Raw genomic sequence first — 14,993 nt, 5'->3', positions numbered from 1 at the left:
TTGGGCCTAAGAAGGCATATTTGAGATTGGATGGAAGAGGCTTAAGCTCAAGAGTAGGAGGAGAGATGAGAGAAGGAACTGTGGAGTACTAGAGAGTGAAGGAAAAGGTTCTTTCTTGCTTTTCCAAGGTGGGTAATCCAAAGTAGCCACAGAGTCTATTAAAGCATTCACCTTACTTATGGATCCTTCTGTGTCAAAACCATAACTTTCAAACATTTCACAAAGGCACGCCTTAAGAGGGTCCTTAGATAGAATAGAGGGGAGAGTCTCCTCTATGATTTCATCCAAAACATCCACTAGGAAACACTCGTCTTCATCTTTGGGATGTTGACTCGTATTGAATACATTAAGCTTAACCATCATGTTGCCAAAAGAGATGTCCATAATGCCGGATCTGCAATTAATGGTGGCATTGGCGGTGGCAAGGAATGGTCTTCCTAGGATGACTGGAATATGATTAGTAAAATTAGGGACTGGTTTAGTATCAAGTACCACAAAATCAACCGAAAAATAAAATTTATCAACCTTAATCAGGATGTCCTCAACAATTCCCCTTGGTTTCTTAATTGATCTATCAGTTAGTTGGATTATTACCAATGTTGGCTTCATGTCCCCTAATCCTAATTACAAGTAAACAGAGTATGAAATGAGATTAATACTTGTACCTTAATCAAGGAGAGCTTTATGAATCTCTTGGTTTCCAATAACACAAGAAATAGTCGGAGCACCCGGACCCTTGAACTTAAGAGGAGTGTTAGATGGAATGATGGAACTCACTTGTTTCGTTAAAAGCACTTTCTTAATGTCCTTCCCCTTGCTCTTCCTTTTTTGTATGCACAAGTCCTTTAAATTTTTTGCATATGGTGGAACTTGTCTAATTGCATCTAGAAGAGGAAGATTGATTTTCACTTATTTAAACACTTCCATCATATCATGAATTTTTCCTTCTTGTCTCCCAAATAATGAAGTCTCTCTCAAAGCATGAGGAAATGAAGCTTTTGGCTCATAAGACTCCTCTAATTAGGGAGATGATGATGAAGATGATGGAATGTCCTTTTTGGAACCACTAGCAGCCAAGGGAGTAAGAATATGATTTTGAATGGGATGGATGCAACCACTAGATTATGTCACTTCACTATCCTCCTTAGGTGCCTCTACTTTATTATCCACTTTCCTACCACTCTTCAAGGTAGTAATTTCTTGAACTTGCTCATTTCCAGAAAATTCCGATGAAGGACTTGCTTGCGCCATTAATTGCCCCTTAGGATTGGTCTCAGTTTGACTAGGCAACTTACCTTTCTCTCTCACATTTAAAGAATTAGCTAATTGCCCGATTTGAGCTTCAAGCTTTGTAATTAATTAAGAGTGAGAATGAAACAATTGATTATCTTTATGAAGATCACCTAAGGCTTGCAAGACCTTGTCCTCAAAAGCGAGACTCTTAGGAGGCGCTTGATTTGGATTAGAGTAAAATTGAGAATTTAATGCTTGAGGATGAGAGTATTGAGAATTTGATGTTTAAGGATGAGAGTATTGATTTATATTGTGAGGATAGAATGAAGAACGGTAACCTTGAGAATTCTGATTTTGATTTTGGAGATGTGGGGGAACATATTTTGCTTGGTAACCTTAAGTTTGAGCAGGGTTTGCACTATCTCCCTGATTTCTCCGTGCAAAGTTTAGATGATTTTTCCACCCCGGATTGTAAGTATTGGAATAAGGGTTGTTCCTTTGATGAATGAAAGCTATATTTGCTTGTTCTTGAGACTCACTTGGTATGATTTGTCCAAGAGGGCAATTTGAAGTATGGTGAGTGTAACTAGAATAAGTCATACACATTTCATTGGAATGATGAGGATAAGATTGAATTGCCGATCCTTGATTTAAAAGGAATGTATCAAACTTTTGAGTAAGATTTTTGACCTCGGCGGCAATTTCCATAGAAGAGTCTATTTGATTTAGAGCGTTCTTTCCTCCCACATTTGCTAGGTGACCACTCCTAGAAGATGAAGATCTATGCATTGAGTTTTCACTCATTTTATCGAAAAGATGCTAAATTTCATCTTCATTTCTTTCTATATAGCTTTCGCCATAAGAAACATCAACAATGCCGTTATTAACATCGGATAAACTTGAAAAGAAACATTGAACTAGTTGCCACTTAGGAATGTCGTGATGTGGACACTTCCGTAGCAAGTCATTCAAACGTTCCCATGCTTCATGAAGGGGTTCTCCTTCTTCTTGTTTAAATTCACGAATAGAAGTTCTCATTGAATCGGTTCAACTCATAGGATAGTATTTTTTTAGGAACTCTTGTTGCAATTATGCCCAAGAGGTGATTGTATTTGACCACAAGTTATTGAACCAATATTTAGCTTTATCCCGAAGAGTGAAAGGGAAAAGCTTCATTTTTAGGACTTCTTCCGGAACATCCGTGATTTTCACGGTGGAACGAACTTCCAAGAACTCATCTAAATGTTTATAAGGCTCTTCATTGCTCAACCCAAAGAAAAGGGGGTACATGTTAATGGTGGAAGCCTTAATCTCATAATGATGAGCACAAAAATTTGGCAATTGAATGCAAGTGGGTGTATTATATTGATTTGGAGTGTAACGATCCCTAAGGACCATTGGAGGATTGAGAGGATTGAGTGGAGGATATGGCATTTGACCTTGTTGATGATATGCCATTTGACCTTGTTGTGGGTATGCCATTTGAACATATTGTTGTTGTTGTTGCTCACCAATTGGGGGAACAACATTTGGCCTTAGCATCCCTAAATTAGGTTGTCGCACAGCAGGATTGATTGGTCGTGCCATTCCCAAGGGTGGATACATACCTTGAGGATCCACAATATGAACTTGTGGAAGGTGGTGCACACCATTATGATCCACATGACCAAGATTTACAATGGGATCTTCAATTGGATCTATTGGGTTTTCCATTAAAGGTGATGGAAAATCAAAATTTGGAAGATTAGGATGACTATCTCTAGTACTACCTCTTAAACATCGAAGGAAAACTTCGAGATTTTGATTTACAGGAGCAAGAGGATGATTAAGTGATCTACGACCATGCATGCACTAGAACAAGTCAACACACCAACATTTCAAAATTTTAACCACCACATACGATGTTTACAAACTCCTCAATAATATTAATGCACTTAAAACAAATAAATGCCTCCACACGGGCCGATGCCTTCTACAAGAAGGTATGCTTGGACTTAAAAATAAAACAATTCAAATTAAGTCTCCACTTGGGTTGTCCAAAGCATACAAAATAGTAAACAATTAAGCACAAAAATTAAAGAGAAACTTACAAATGGTCCTTAAGCAACTTCAAAATTTTTTTAATTGCTTCTAAGTCCAGCGTTTGCTTCACTTTGTTTCAAGTACCTAATTGACAAATCAATTGAGAAAATAAAAATTAAAATGACTTTAAAGTAAACAATCAACAAAGAACTAATGTCTAATTCAATTCTTTAAAACCGTTACATCTTGGGCAATGGCGCCAAAACTATGGCGTGACTGAGTGTGTGCACAAAATAATGCGCAACACTTTAGGTTTAGAAATAATGTCAAGTGGGCACCATATTTTAAAATTTATAAAACCACTAAACACTTATACTATGGAGTATGAAGTGAGCAGAGATCGTCCCAAGAGATTTAAACAATTATAGGTTTTCTAGAATTGAATTTTACTTTAGTGCTTATGTGATTGCTAAAAAAGTTTGGTTTTGTAATTAGACTAATTTTAAGCTAAATGATTGGAATAAATTAATGGAATTTAAAAGATTGGAAAGAGACTTAGAGTGTAAGATTCACCACTAAGCACATTCCTTAACTCACTAACTTTCAACTAATTGGGGAAATAAAATGTATAATCTAAATATGGCTAACAATTGCAATGAAAAGTATGAAACATCAATTTAAATCTTGAATCGTTTACCTAATGGTAATTAACTAAGTGTAAATCAATTCACCAATTCAAAGTATGGTCCATCAATTCAGTTAACAATTTCAACTCACATTAATCTGGAGGATAATGTAAATTGTGGCAACAAGCATGGAAATCAAACACAAGCATGGATTGTCTAGTTACCTAAGAACAAAAGTACAATTAAACTAATTAAGCCTGAAATTAACTAAATTCAATAAGAACTTAACCTAATTAAACTAACTGTGTAGTGCAATCCATTTAGTAGAAGTAAATTCCATCAAATCTAAGCACAAATACAACTAATTAACACCATGTATAGCCATCACAATAATCAATTAACAAAGAATTCAAGTGTAGAACTTGATTACCAATCAAACACACATAAGACAACATAATATTGACATAGATAATCAAATGAAAGAATTAAATTATATTATTCAAGACTATACATCAAATACAATTAAATCCCCAAAAAGTATGAAAAGAGAGAGAGAATAGGTTACATGCTTAGGGTTTATCCAACCTTAAATAGGAGAATTAGCCACTCATAGTTGATGGAGTTGAAGACAGAACAATCTCCATCCTTGGATTCATCATCTCTGAGCTTTTCTTCCTAACCCTAGCCTATTCTTCGTTTTTCTCTTTCACGGTTTTCAGAGAGAATATAATAACATGATATAGAAAAATAAAACCAAATTATCCCAAAAAATAATATTCTCCAAAACTAATGAAAAACTCACCCAAAAAATAATGGGCTTGTTTATCTTAAATAATAAACTCTATTAAAGCCCATAAGTTACAAATAAATAAGTCCAAAAGACAAAATCCCGTAATACTGCCAAGGGCTGGGGGATCAATCCCCCAGCCTTGGGGATCGATTCTCCAAGGGCATTTTTAGTTCTGTGAATAGTGGGGGATCGATCCCCCGCTTTGAGGGATCGATCCCCCAGAGTTGGAATTTCCTTTTACACCTTATCTTGCTTCATTTTGGGCCTAGGATAATTGGTTTTCTTCTTCACCTTTGGGAACATCATCAAAGGCCCTAGAAAGGTAGAATTGACCGCTTTTTGAAGAATAAGCATACTATACAAGCAATGGGCTGCGACCTCTTTTAGCCATTTTCTGAACTTTTTCTGAATGTCTTTGCTTGACTCCAAAAAGGCTTTAGTGGACCAAAATTAGTCCGTTTGAACCATATTGACCTGAAATTAACAAAAACATAAATTAGAACTAAAACATGAAAATACGATAAATGCAAGGACTAAAATACTCTAGTTACCAACAGGCTTGTCGCCCAACGGTACAAGGCTCCTACTTCCCAAAGGGTAGTCAGGAGTTCGAACCTCAGTGAAGGCAATGTGTGTAAGTCCCAACTAGGAAAAAAAAAAAAAAAAAAAAAAGAAAAGAAAAACCCTCTAGTTTTGGTGTTGAAATGTGCAACATTTAAGCACTTATCATAAATCATTTAAAACCATCCATACAAGTTCCAAACTACGCTGAAGCCCCTAAAATCCCAAAAAGCGTAAAAAATACACATTCGGGTGTTTTCAAAAAGTGGAGCCGGCTTCATTCAGTGTTGAGCCGACTTCATTTAGGGTTGAGCCGGCTCCATTCAGGGTTGAGCTGGCACCTTGTTATGTAAAGCCGCCTCTACTCCTCCCAGTCTCCATCTTCTTCAACTCCGGCTACTTTCTGACTTTCTGGTTGCCCTTGTTAAGGTCCCTAACCCTCTGTTTAAAGTCCCAGACAGCCCCAACTAATTATATGACATACTTATGCATCACTAACATGAATCAAAACAACTTTATATTCGAGAAAAATCAAGAACATTTACCAACCGTAAAAGCAGTTTTAATTCTATTCAATTTAAGCATGCTAAATAGATAAATTTTAATGTCCGTTTAAATCCTGGAGACTACCTAGGCATGCACAGAACAAAAGTCTAAGGGAAGGAGTATGATATAGAACTTGTGTTATACCCCTAATTCTCAAAGATGATATAATTAGAATTTAATTATTTGTTTATATGCATTTTAAATTGAGTAATTGATTATTTATTTTGTCTGTATTTTATTATGTTTATCTGGCTATGTGTTTAACTGTTTTACTTGTTTAATTGGAATTGTGTATTTGTTTTAAATTAAATTATTTATTTGTTTTACTTTAATTGTGTAAATATTTATTTGTTCTACTTTAATTGTTTAATGGTGATTGAATTTAATTATTTGATTTATTAGTGTTAAATGAGGAGTGTTGTATTATATTAGTATGACTTAATAGGTTAGGGTTTTATGTTATGTAATTAGGTTAGCTGACTCATGATATTAGGTTGGAATTAGGATTAGGGTTTAAATAGAAGCCTATATTTATATATATAAGCTTTGGGTCTGCAAGGGTTCTAGAACCCTTTTCCCGTAACTGGAGGTAAACAGAAAATAGAGAGGGTTTGAGGGGAAAACACAGAGGGAAACTGGGAGAACCAACAAGGCTTTCAGCTATGGACTGAAGGTGTACCAAGGAGGAAGGGAAGAATGGCTTGTGGGATTGAAACCGAGTGGTAGGAGGTTTGCCGGTGGTCGGCAGTCATCGGAGAATTGAGAGATGACGTTGAAAGGTTTCAAACCGAAACTTAAAGGCAAGTTTCATTCTATCTCCTTCCTGTAAACTTGTGTTCTGTGCATTCTATATGGTCTCCAGGAAGTTAATTAAACTTTAAAACGGATGAGTATTGCATGATAAATTAAACTGTAAGAAGTTTTTAGCCTTTGTTTAAACTGTAACTGTAATGGTTTCTTACATAAACTGTTTTTTTTTATTAGGCTTTAAATTTTTGTCAAACAATGCTTGTTGGAATTTGAGGAGTTTTTAGGACTGTTGGGCCTTAATTGAACCCTAGGAATTAAGAAAAAATAGGGACGGGAACTTAGACTTCGCCTGAAGCGAAGAAGAAGACCAGAGGCGGAGGAGCAGGCTTTTAGGGAGAGAGAGCCGGCTCCCATGATGAGAGAGCCGGCTCTCCATGAGGAAGAGCAGGCTTTGGAAGCCTAAGAGCCGGCTCCCATGAAGGGGGAGCCGGCTCCCTTGTAAAAATACCCATACAGGGTGTTTTGCGATCTTTTTCTGATTACAAGGGCTTAAATGTAGTTTTTAGAAAGTGAAGGGGGTTTTAAATGTTTAAAAATTAACCTATTAAAACCTTAAAACAATTGGTTTATGCTAGGGTACTAATCCTAAGGGGCATCATGAAACATAAACGTGTAATATGCATGCTGTCAAGGAAGAAGGAAGGGTTAATTTGCTAGTTTGTTTAGCAACTTAAACGGACTGGTATTAAATTATGTATGGGATGTTATATGAATAATATATATAATTTAATAAAGGCCGGGAAGGTTGGTTTATACTATGTTAATGGTCTCCATGAAATTTTATGATAGTTTGCATGTAGTCACGGAATATGGAAGTTTATTTCTAGTGGTCGTTGTAATAAATTAAACGGACTAATAGGAATGTATTTTAGGATTGAGGTGTAGGTGCTCAATATATACTTTTGAGTATCAATATATCTTGCTTTGGATTCATAAATGGGAATTTAATAAACATCATGAAATTTATATAATAAGTTACATGCTGTTAAGGATCTTGGAGGGTTCAAATTACTAGTCTTGTTTAGAAAATTTAAATGGATTAGTATGAAAGTATCGTTTGGAAATTCTAGTATAATGTGATCAGTTTATAATTCTGATAACAATTATATCATGTTATGGATGTAAATTGATGAATTGTTATAATTTTCTGTTTTGTCAATTGGATGGATATGGATGGTTTAGATTGTTTATCAATACTTTAGCAATTTAAACGGAGGTTCTATGATTATAATCATAAACTGGATGCATGATAGGATCTTATCAATATCTGATTCTATTATGTTGGTTTCTGGATATACTTGATGTTCATCTGAGTGTGCATCATTTATGGATCATATGCATTATATGCACTGGTATGGGACGATGGCATATCAGGGATGGATTAGATCAAAACTCTAATTCCTACTTATTCATACATACGGAATGATTTAACTAAAATGGTTAAATCCTACATGGATGTATGTCCAGTCAACTAAAACAGTTGAATGACATAACGGATGTTTGCGTTACTTTTTTGTATTTGGAACGATTTCTATATATCATTATGGTACCGTGATATGAGCTTGAGTCTCCTGATTACGGTTAAGGTGCGTGTATTGCCTTGGATGGATAACTGGACCTAATGACGTTCTCTAGTAGGTCTAGGTGTGCATGACTACGCTACGTGCGTTTTGCGTGTTACCTTCTACTCAGGTGTGATGACTATAGGTTAGTGAGCGTCCTATAGTGTGTATCTATATCTATATGGACTATTTTAGATAGTGACAAGTTATCTAGGATGTATCTGCATATCGGGTTTATGTATGGATTGTAGTAGGATGGAACTTGCATGTGGGCCTGACCCACTCTTATTTTTCAGGTGTTTGTCAGTACCAGGCTTAGAGCTTGATCGTGATGATGCAGATACAGACACTCACTCTTCCGACTACATAGGATTTTCTTTCTTATTTTAGTTTTGGATTTTGATTCTGTAAATTTATTTATCGTTTGGGATTATTATGGGTCCACTAGATGGATTTCCGAGTTGTACGGATTTGAAGGTTTAAAATTTAATAAAGTTTTATTTTGGAGGATTTTTACATCTAGAATTCTTTTCAGCTTATTATATTATTTTCTTTTAATTCTTTTGTAATCTACTTGTTTACATATTAATTGTCTGGTATCCCTCGGATTTGTACTCGAACTTGATCACCCGTGGCTCTAGAATCGAGGGGTATCACAGTTGGTATCAGAGCACTCCATGTTCTAGTGTCCTTAGGAGTGTCTTTTGTTATATAACTTTTGCGTTGCGTCTCTTAAAACTTAGAGCCATATTAGGATTCGTTGTACTCTATATAAGGTTCGTTAGGAGGAACGAATGTCAATTATATTCCATAATTAATTATGGAATGGTTGAAACTAAGAGAAGGATAGGTCCTAAGGCGAAAGCGATATAGATCCAAATGAGTAAAGGCAAGGGCGGAGGGACCTTGTGCCCAGGGGGGCGTATGCCCCTCTCGAATTTTTTTTTTTTTTTTTAATATTATTATATGTAAATTGTTTCAAATTTTCAAATATGCCCCCCTCAATTTTTTTTTTTTTTTTTGTTCACATGGTGAAGGGTGATTCAGTTATTCGCCTATCATTTTGAAGGCTAAAGGATCGCCATCACGTTCATTTTGTTTTGGAGAAAGGAATTATACTTTACACCGTATCCAGAATAGGCGATCCACTTTTGATTCTGATTCTTTTAAACGCTATTGTCTGTAATAGAATCGGAAAGAGATATCAAAAGAGAATTAGCCCTATTTTTCTATCAGTCTCTCATTGATTTCCCAGGTAAAACATATATATATATATACAATTTGGAAACCTTAATTTTTTTTGAGTTCACAATTTCACTTGAATAATATGATTTACATCTATTTGCAATGGCCCTCATATTTATTTGATTTTATTTTTAATTAAACGAGACATTGTTGGTCGTAATTTGGTAAAAATGAAAAAGTCAGTCCTGTCATTTCCTGCCATTCCTGGTTCTTTCTATGACTCCCTTATATAGTTATATTTATTTGATTTTATTTTTAATTAAACGAGACATTATTGGTCGTAATTTGGTAAAAAAAAAAATCTGTCCTGTAATTTCATGCCATTCCTGGTTCTTTCTATAACAAGATCATGATTTTTCGTTTTAATTTAGTTATATATAAATATGGAAAAGAGAGGTCTTCGGTTAACAAATCAGAACCTCCCAAAACTTTAATCAAATTGTTTCTATCTTCTTTCTGATTCTTCCATTCCTTCGTTTCAAAGTTCCCTAAATTGAATAATTTGGTTGATTCCTCATTTGCTCAGAAACTCACCTCTCTCCATCAACAAACAAAAATAGCAGATTTTCTGCATCAATTTTGGAGCCCATAATGCTATATAGTAACATAGGAGCTTCAAACTCGCCAAATGGTTAGTAATCAGACTTATCTGTCAGTCAAAAAAAAAAAAAAAAAAAAAAGAAAAAACTCATATATACAAATTATTTGTGTGTTTGTATATTGGTTTGATTGATTTGAATGTTTGATTTTGTGTGTAGTTATTTTCTTGCCCTATTTTATTCTTGATTATGTGCATATTTGGTCACATCCCAAAATCCCACAGATTATAATTGAGTTATCTAAAATTTTAAAAGAAATATAATTTGCATCTTGTAACAGCTATGCTTAATAGTTAATATGATAGATGGAGTGAGTTATTGCAATTTACAATCTTACATTTCTTTTTCTTTTTTTTTTTTTTCCCCTAAATAATCTATTTCTTCTTAAAACAGTTATGCAGAAAAAAAATTGATCAATTCTGTAAAAGAAAATCCGAGCTGACATCTTCTGTAGAGAGAAATGATGATAGTTTAAAGCAAAGCCATATTGACATTAGCTCGAATAATGGATTATCATCCTACTATTCAAGATGAACTTTGTTCTTTTCAATTGAAGAATGAATTCTTTTATTTAAATTTTATTCACATTATTGAAAAACATTTTGTTTCCTTGTTAGTTTAAGATAGAAATAATTAAATAAAATCTTGTTTGCTTTGGTTGTCAGGATTCACGAAGTGCTTGGAGATAGAGTATGATTGATTTAGGATGACTGAAAATTCAATAGGTATCTCAACATACATAGGTAATTCTTTATTCTACTTTAAATCAGTATTGGTATTAAATTAGATCAAGAATTTTATGATATTACTTGAGAATTTTGTGTTTTTGCTAAGATTTTATTTTATTTTATTTTATTTTGTCAAATACACTATGCCTATCCCCCCCCCCCCCCCCCGGAAATGAAATCTTGGCTCCGCCCCTAAGTAAAGGAGTACGTTATCGAGTTCTTTGTCAGAAGCAGAACTTGGGATCGAAGGTTTAGTTCTGGTTGGCGCTACTTTTAAAAGTATAAGCCAATGGAGGATTTAGATGTGTGTGATAAGTCACCACATCTTGGGCCTACATGATTTTAGTTTTCTCAAAAAGGAGAAAATCAAAAAGGATGAGCCCGAAAGAGATTCTAACGGAGGAGATTTCAATGTATCCATCACGTTCTGGAGGGTATGGGGATTTGGTTGTGAAGTTCTAAGTTACTTTATAAAGCTACGTTAGACGGTTTGAATTCCGCGTATAAAGAGGATAAGGGTTAAGCCTTTGGTATTTGCTTAGGCAAATGGATTTTGTTTTTAAGCTATGTTTAAAGGATATGTTTCGAGGTTGGATGATTACTTATGAAACTATAAAAGGAAATTGTGAACCAATCTCGTAAGATTGATTCCAAAATAGACTTTCATTTCTAGAAAGAATGATGTTTTAGGTAAGGTTGTATTTCTGTTTCTTGTATGTGTCTTATGTGTTTCAATTTCGTCATTTATTCAGGATGGGGAATGTGGTTTAGTTAGGGACATAAGTATGTGATCAATCAACTATCATTTTGGAGGAATATCGTTAATTATGCTAGGATTGTGAGCATGTGGTCATCAGATTTGGTAGATATACATAATTCTAGCCAATTTATTGAACCTAGATATGCATAATTATGGTATGTTTTTAGGATGGGATAATTAGAACTAGCGGTACGAGTCAAATAATCTAGTATGATTGGTTGGATATACCAAAATGCCATGATGATTTATCGGAGGTACTGACCTTGCTGAACATCTTCTTGGAAATTTCAAAAGTTGTTCCTAAGTCGGCAGGAGGATTTTGTACTGGTCTAAGTACTAATTGGAATGGCACTGACTGAGGATAGTAGACGGACTAACTATTCATCAGTCTACTCTTAAGAAGGAATTTTATTCATAAGGAGGTGTCATTAGGAGGAGTTGCCAGGGTTGCATATCGAGGAGGAAACAAAGTCTCTTCATTTGTACAAATAATATGGGATTTTGTTTTTTTAGGTCACAGTGTGCAACAAATAGTTGTTGCTAGGAAATTGTTGACCATTTGGAGGATGGAAAGATTTCATATTCTTTTGAAGTTAAACAGGAAGTCTAATAGACACTTATTTGTGTTAGAGAAGTGGGATGTCAAAGACATAAAGGTGAGGTCGAACACCTAAATAAAGAAAAGGCGCACGGTGTATGTGGAAAAGTTGTTTTTAGTTGACTTCTGATAAATAGAATTACGGATTAAATTTCTATATCAATAAGTTTATCATGGATCAGAATGTATTGATTTAGTTGCAAAAGTTAGCTTTTGCTAATGCTCCAAATTACACAATGGGTGCAGATGAAATCTGGTGGTACCGGACTAATGGTACTTTCTATAGCCAAATTTGGAAGGAAGATGTAAGGACGGAGGTTCACAACTCTTAGTTCTTTGTTTATCCCGGAGGAAACATGATGCTTTATGGAATGAAGCAGCTGTTTGGAGGACAGGCGGGAGGAGGGACATAGTGAGTTTGTCTCAAAGTCTGATATCTATTAGATAATTTAGATGGACCATCAGAGATCGCTAGGTCCTTGCAGCCATTTCTCTTACTAGAGTAGGAATGACAGAGTCGTTTCCACGGATTTAGTTGAGAAATTGCTAATTCTACACAACGGTCAGGATTCTGGTTGGGATATTGCTTGACTAATAAAATTAAATTAGTTTCGTTTTTGTCTATTCTGGAACTGATAAGATATAAGTTCATATGAATAGCACGGATCACGAGACGACTTGGATGCATTGATGTGGTGATTCACACTTTGCATTAAGTTTCGTTTGGTGGAAGTTATTAGGAGGGGGATAATTTTATCAACCAATATGGTAATTGAATCTTCGTTGATTATTACGAAATTAGTTGAGTTTTAACATGTGTAAAAATAACACTTGTTATTACTAAAGAAATTGAAGAGGTCAACTTAGAGTGTTGGAGTTGACCTCAGAGGAAGTAGTACCTTACTCAGATGAGCTTAGGGTACTAAAGTAGGATTAGTAGTTTGTCTTCATGATGCTAAGAAGGTCGGAGTGATTAAGATGTAAGATTCATCAATTTTACGGTGCAGTCAAATTCATCAATTTTACGGTGCAGTCAAATGGTTATGAGTTGCATCATGGTTTACAAGGTTAGTTTTGGTGAACCGGTACGGATAGGGACATGTACATAACGGTCTCTAAGTGTATCACTGGTTAGCAAGGTGAAAAATTGATACTTGGATATCATTGGCGGTTTTAGCCACTTCCTATATCAAAATGGGAGTCGGACTAATCTGGAGTGGATGGTTGGTAGAAATTACCAACATTGGTTGGAATTTTAATTCCATATGGATTAATAGTGGTGGATAGAGCAGGTTTGCTTCTGGACATTACTTCTAATAGTAATCACCTGGAGAGTTTCTTATCAGTTCTACACTGCATTGATAATGGAATTATAGCATGTGGTTATTCATTATAGTGAATACAAGGTGCTATATCAAAGGAATTTTCTGCAGGTGTTGGAGCAACAACTATGTTTCGAATCTTTAGGCCGGAGATTGGATCGAGACATTATATTTGATCATGGTGGATATGCTTAGGATATATATCCTAGGTTTGCAGGGGTAATTAAAAGTGTTATTTCGCTTTTCAGTTATTATCTGTGTTATTGTTGGCATAAGGAGGTTAGTGTGCCAACGGTTGAGGTTTTGGATATCATGTAGTGCAGATCTGTCACTTGTTGGTTTGCCATGGAAGCGAGGTTGTATAAAGACCTTGCCTTTATTGCAGGATACATCGGAGATAAATACTCTTTTTTTTGTAGAGGATTACGCGCGGTTTGAAGGCGACAGTCAAATTTTGTACATAGTTGAACTTATACATTAGAGTTTTCTCAGGAAATGGTGGATGGGATGTCTTTCATATTGGACGCAATGTTTTTTTTTTTTTGAAGAAAGGTCAGTTTTAAATATTAAATTGACTTTTCACGGATTTTGTTTATCAATTTAGGCAGTAGCTTAGAGTTCAGCGTTACCAACTTGTTAAGCGCTGCATGCATAGGAATTTTGTGTGGATTTTCTATAGCACTTGGAGAACTATGGATTTGTACCCTGGTATAGGTATTGGGTAAGGAGGAGTGGTTGTGAAATACGACCTACGTGTAGTTTTAGTGTTTCTTAATTATAGGAATCATAACTTTGCTATGAGGATTTGAAATTCTGTGGAGCCCATAAACAGAGGCAGAGTCCACAACAGAATGGAAATGAATTTACAATAAAAGATTTCAGAATTTTGTGAATTCCGAGGACGGAATTTCTTTTGTTAGGGGGGAAGAATGTAATACCCCTAATTCTCAAAGCGGATATAATTGGAATTTAATTATTTGTTTATGTGCATTTTAAATTGAGTAATTGATTATTTGTTTTGTGTTCATTTAATTATGTTTATCTGGCTAGGTGTTTAATTGTTTTACTTGTTTAATTGGAATTGTGCATTTGCTTTAAATTAAATTGTTTATTTATTTTACTTTAATTGTGTAAATATTTATTTGTTCTACTTTAATTGTTTAATGGTGATTAAATTTAATTATTTGATTTATTGGTGTTAAATGACGTGTGTTGTATTATGTTAGAATGACTTAATAGGCTAGGGTTTTATGTTATGTAATTAGGTTAGCCGACTCATGATGTTAGGTTGGAATTATGATTAGGGTTTTATAGAAGCCTATATATATATATAAGCTTTGGGTCTGCAAGGGTTTTAGAACCCTTTTCCAGTAACTGGAGGTAGACAGAAAACAGAGAGGGTTTGAGGGGAAAACACAGAGGGAAACTGGGAGAACCAACTAGGCTTTCAACTATGGACTAAAGGTGTACCAAGGAGGAAGGGATGGATGGCTTGTGGGATTGAAACCGAGCGGTAGGAGGTTTGCCCGTGGTCGGCAGTCGTGGGAGAATTAAGAGATGACGTTAAAAGGTTTTAAACCGAAACTTAAAT

The 14,993-nt window shown here is 35.0% G+C and overlaps 1 pseudogene; it reads left to right on the top strand.

Annotated features, from left to right (window-relative positions):
* Window positions 1-2,167: 2,167 nt before the first annotated feature.
* Window positions 2,168-2,266, top strand: LOC132287413 (small nucleolar RNA R71; annotated as a pseudogene).
* Window positions 2,267-14,993: the final 12,727 nt, after the last annotated feature.

The sequence above is a fragment of the Cornus florida genome, unplaced genomic scaffold (assembly GCF_030987335.1).
Source record: "Cornus florida cultivar Cherokee Brave unplaced genomic scaffold, ASM3098733v1 CherokeeBrave_3.0.0_Hap2_Chr11, whole genome shotgun sequence".
NCBI lineage: Eukaryota > Viridiplantae > Streptophyta > Magnoliopsida > Cornales > Cornaceae > Cornus > Cornus florida.
Note: the sequence above shows the minus strand (reverse complement) of the source record. Positions and strands in the feature narration are given on the sequence as shown.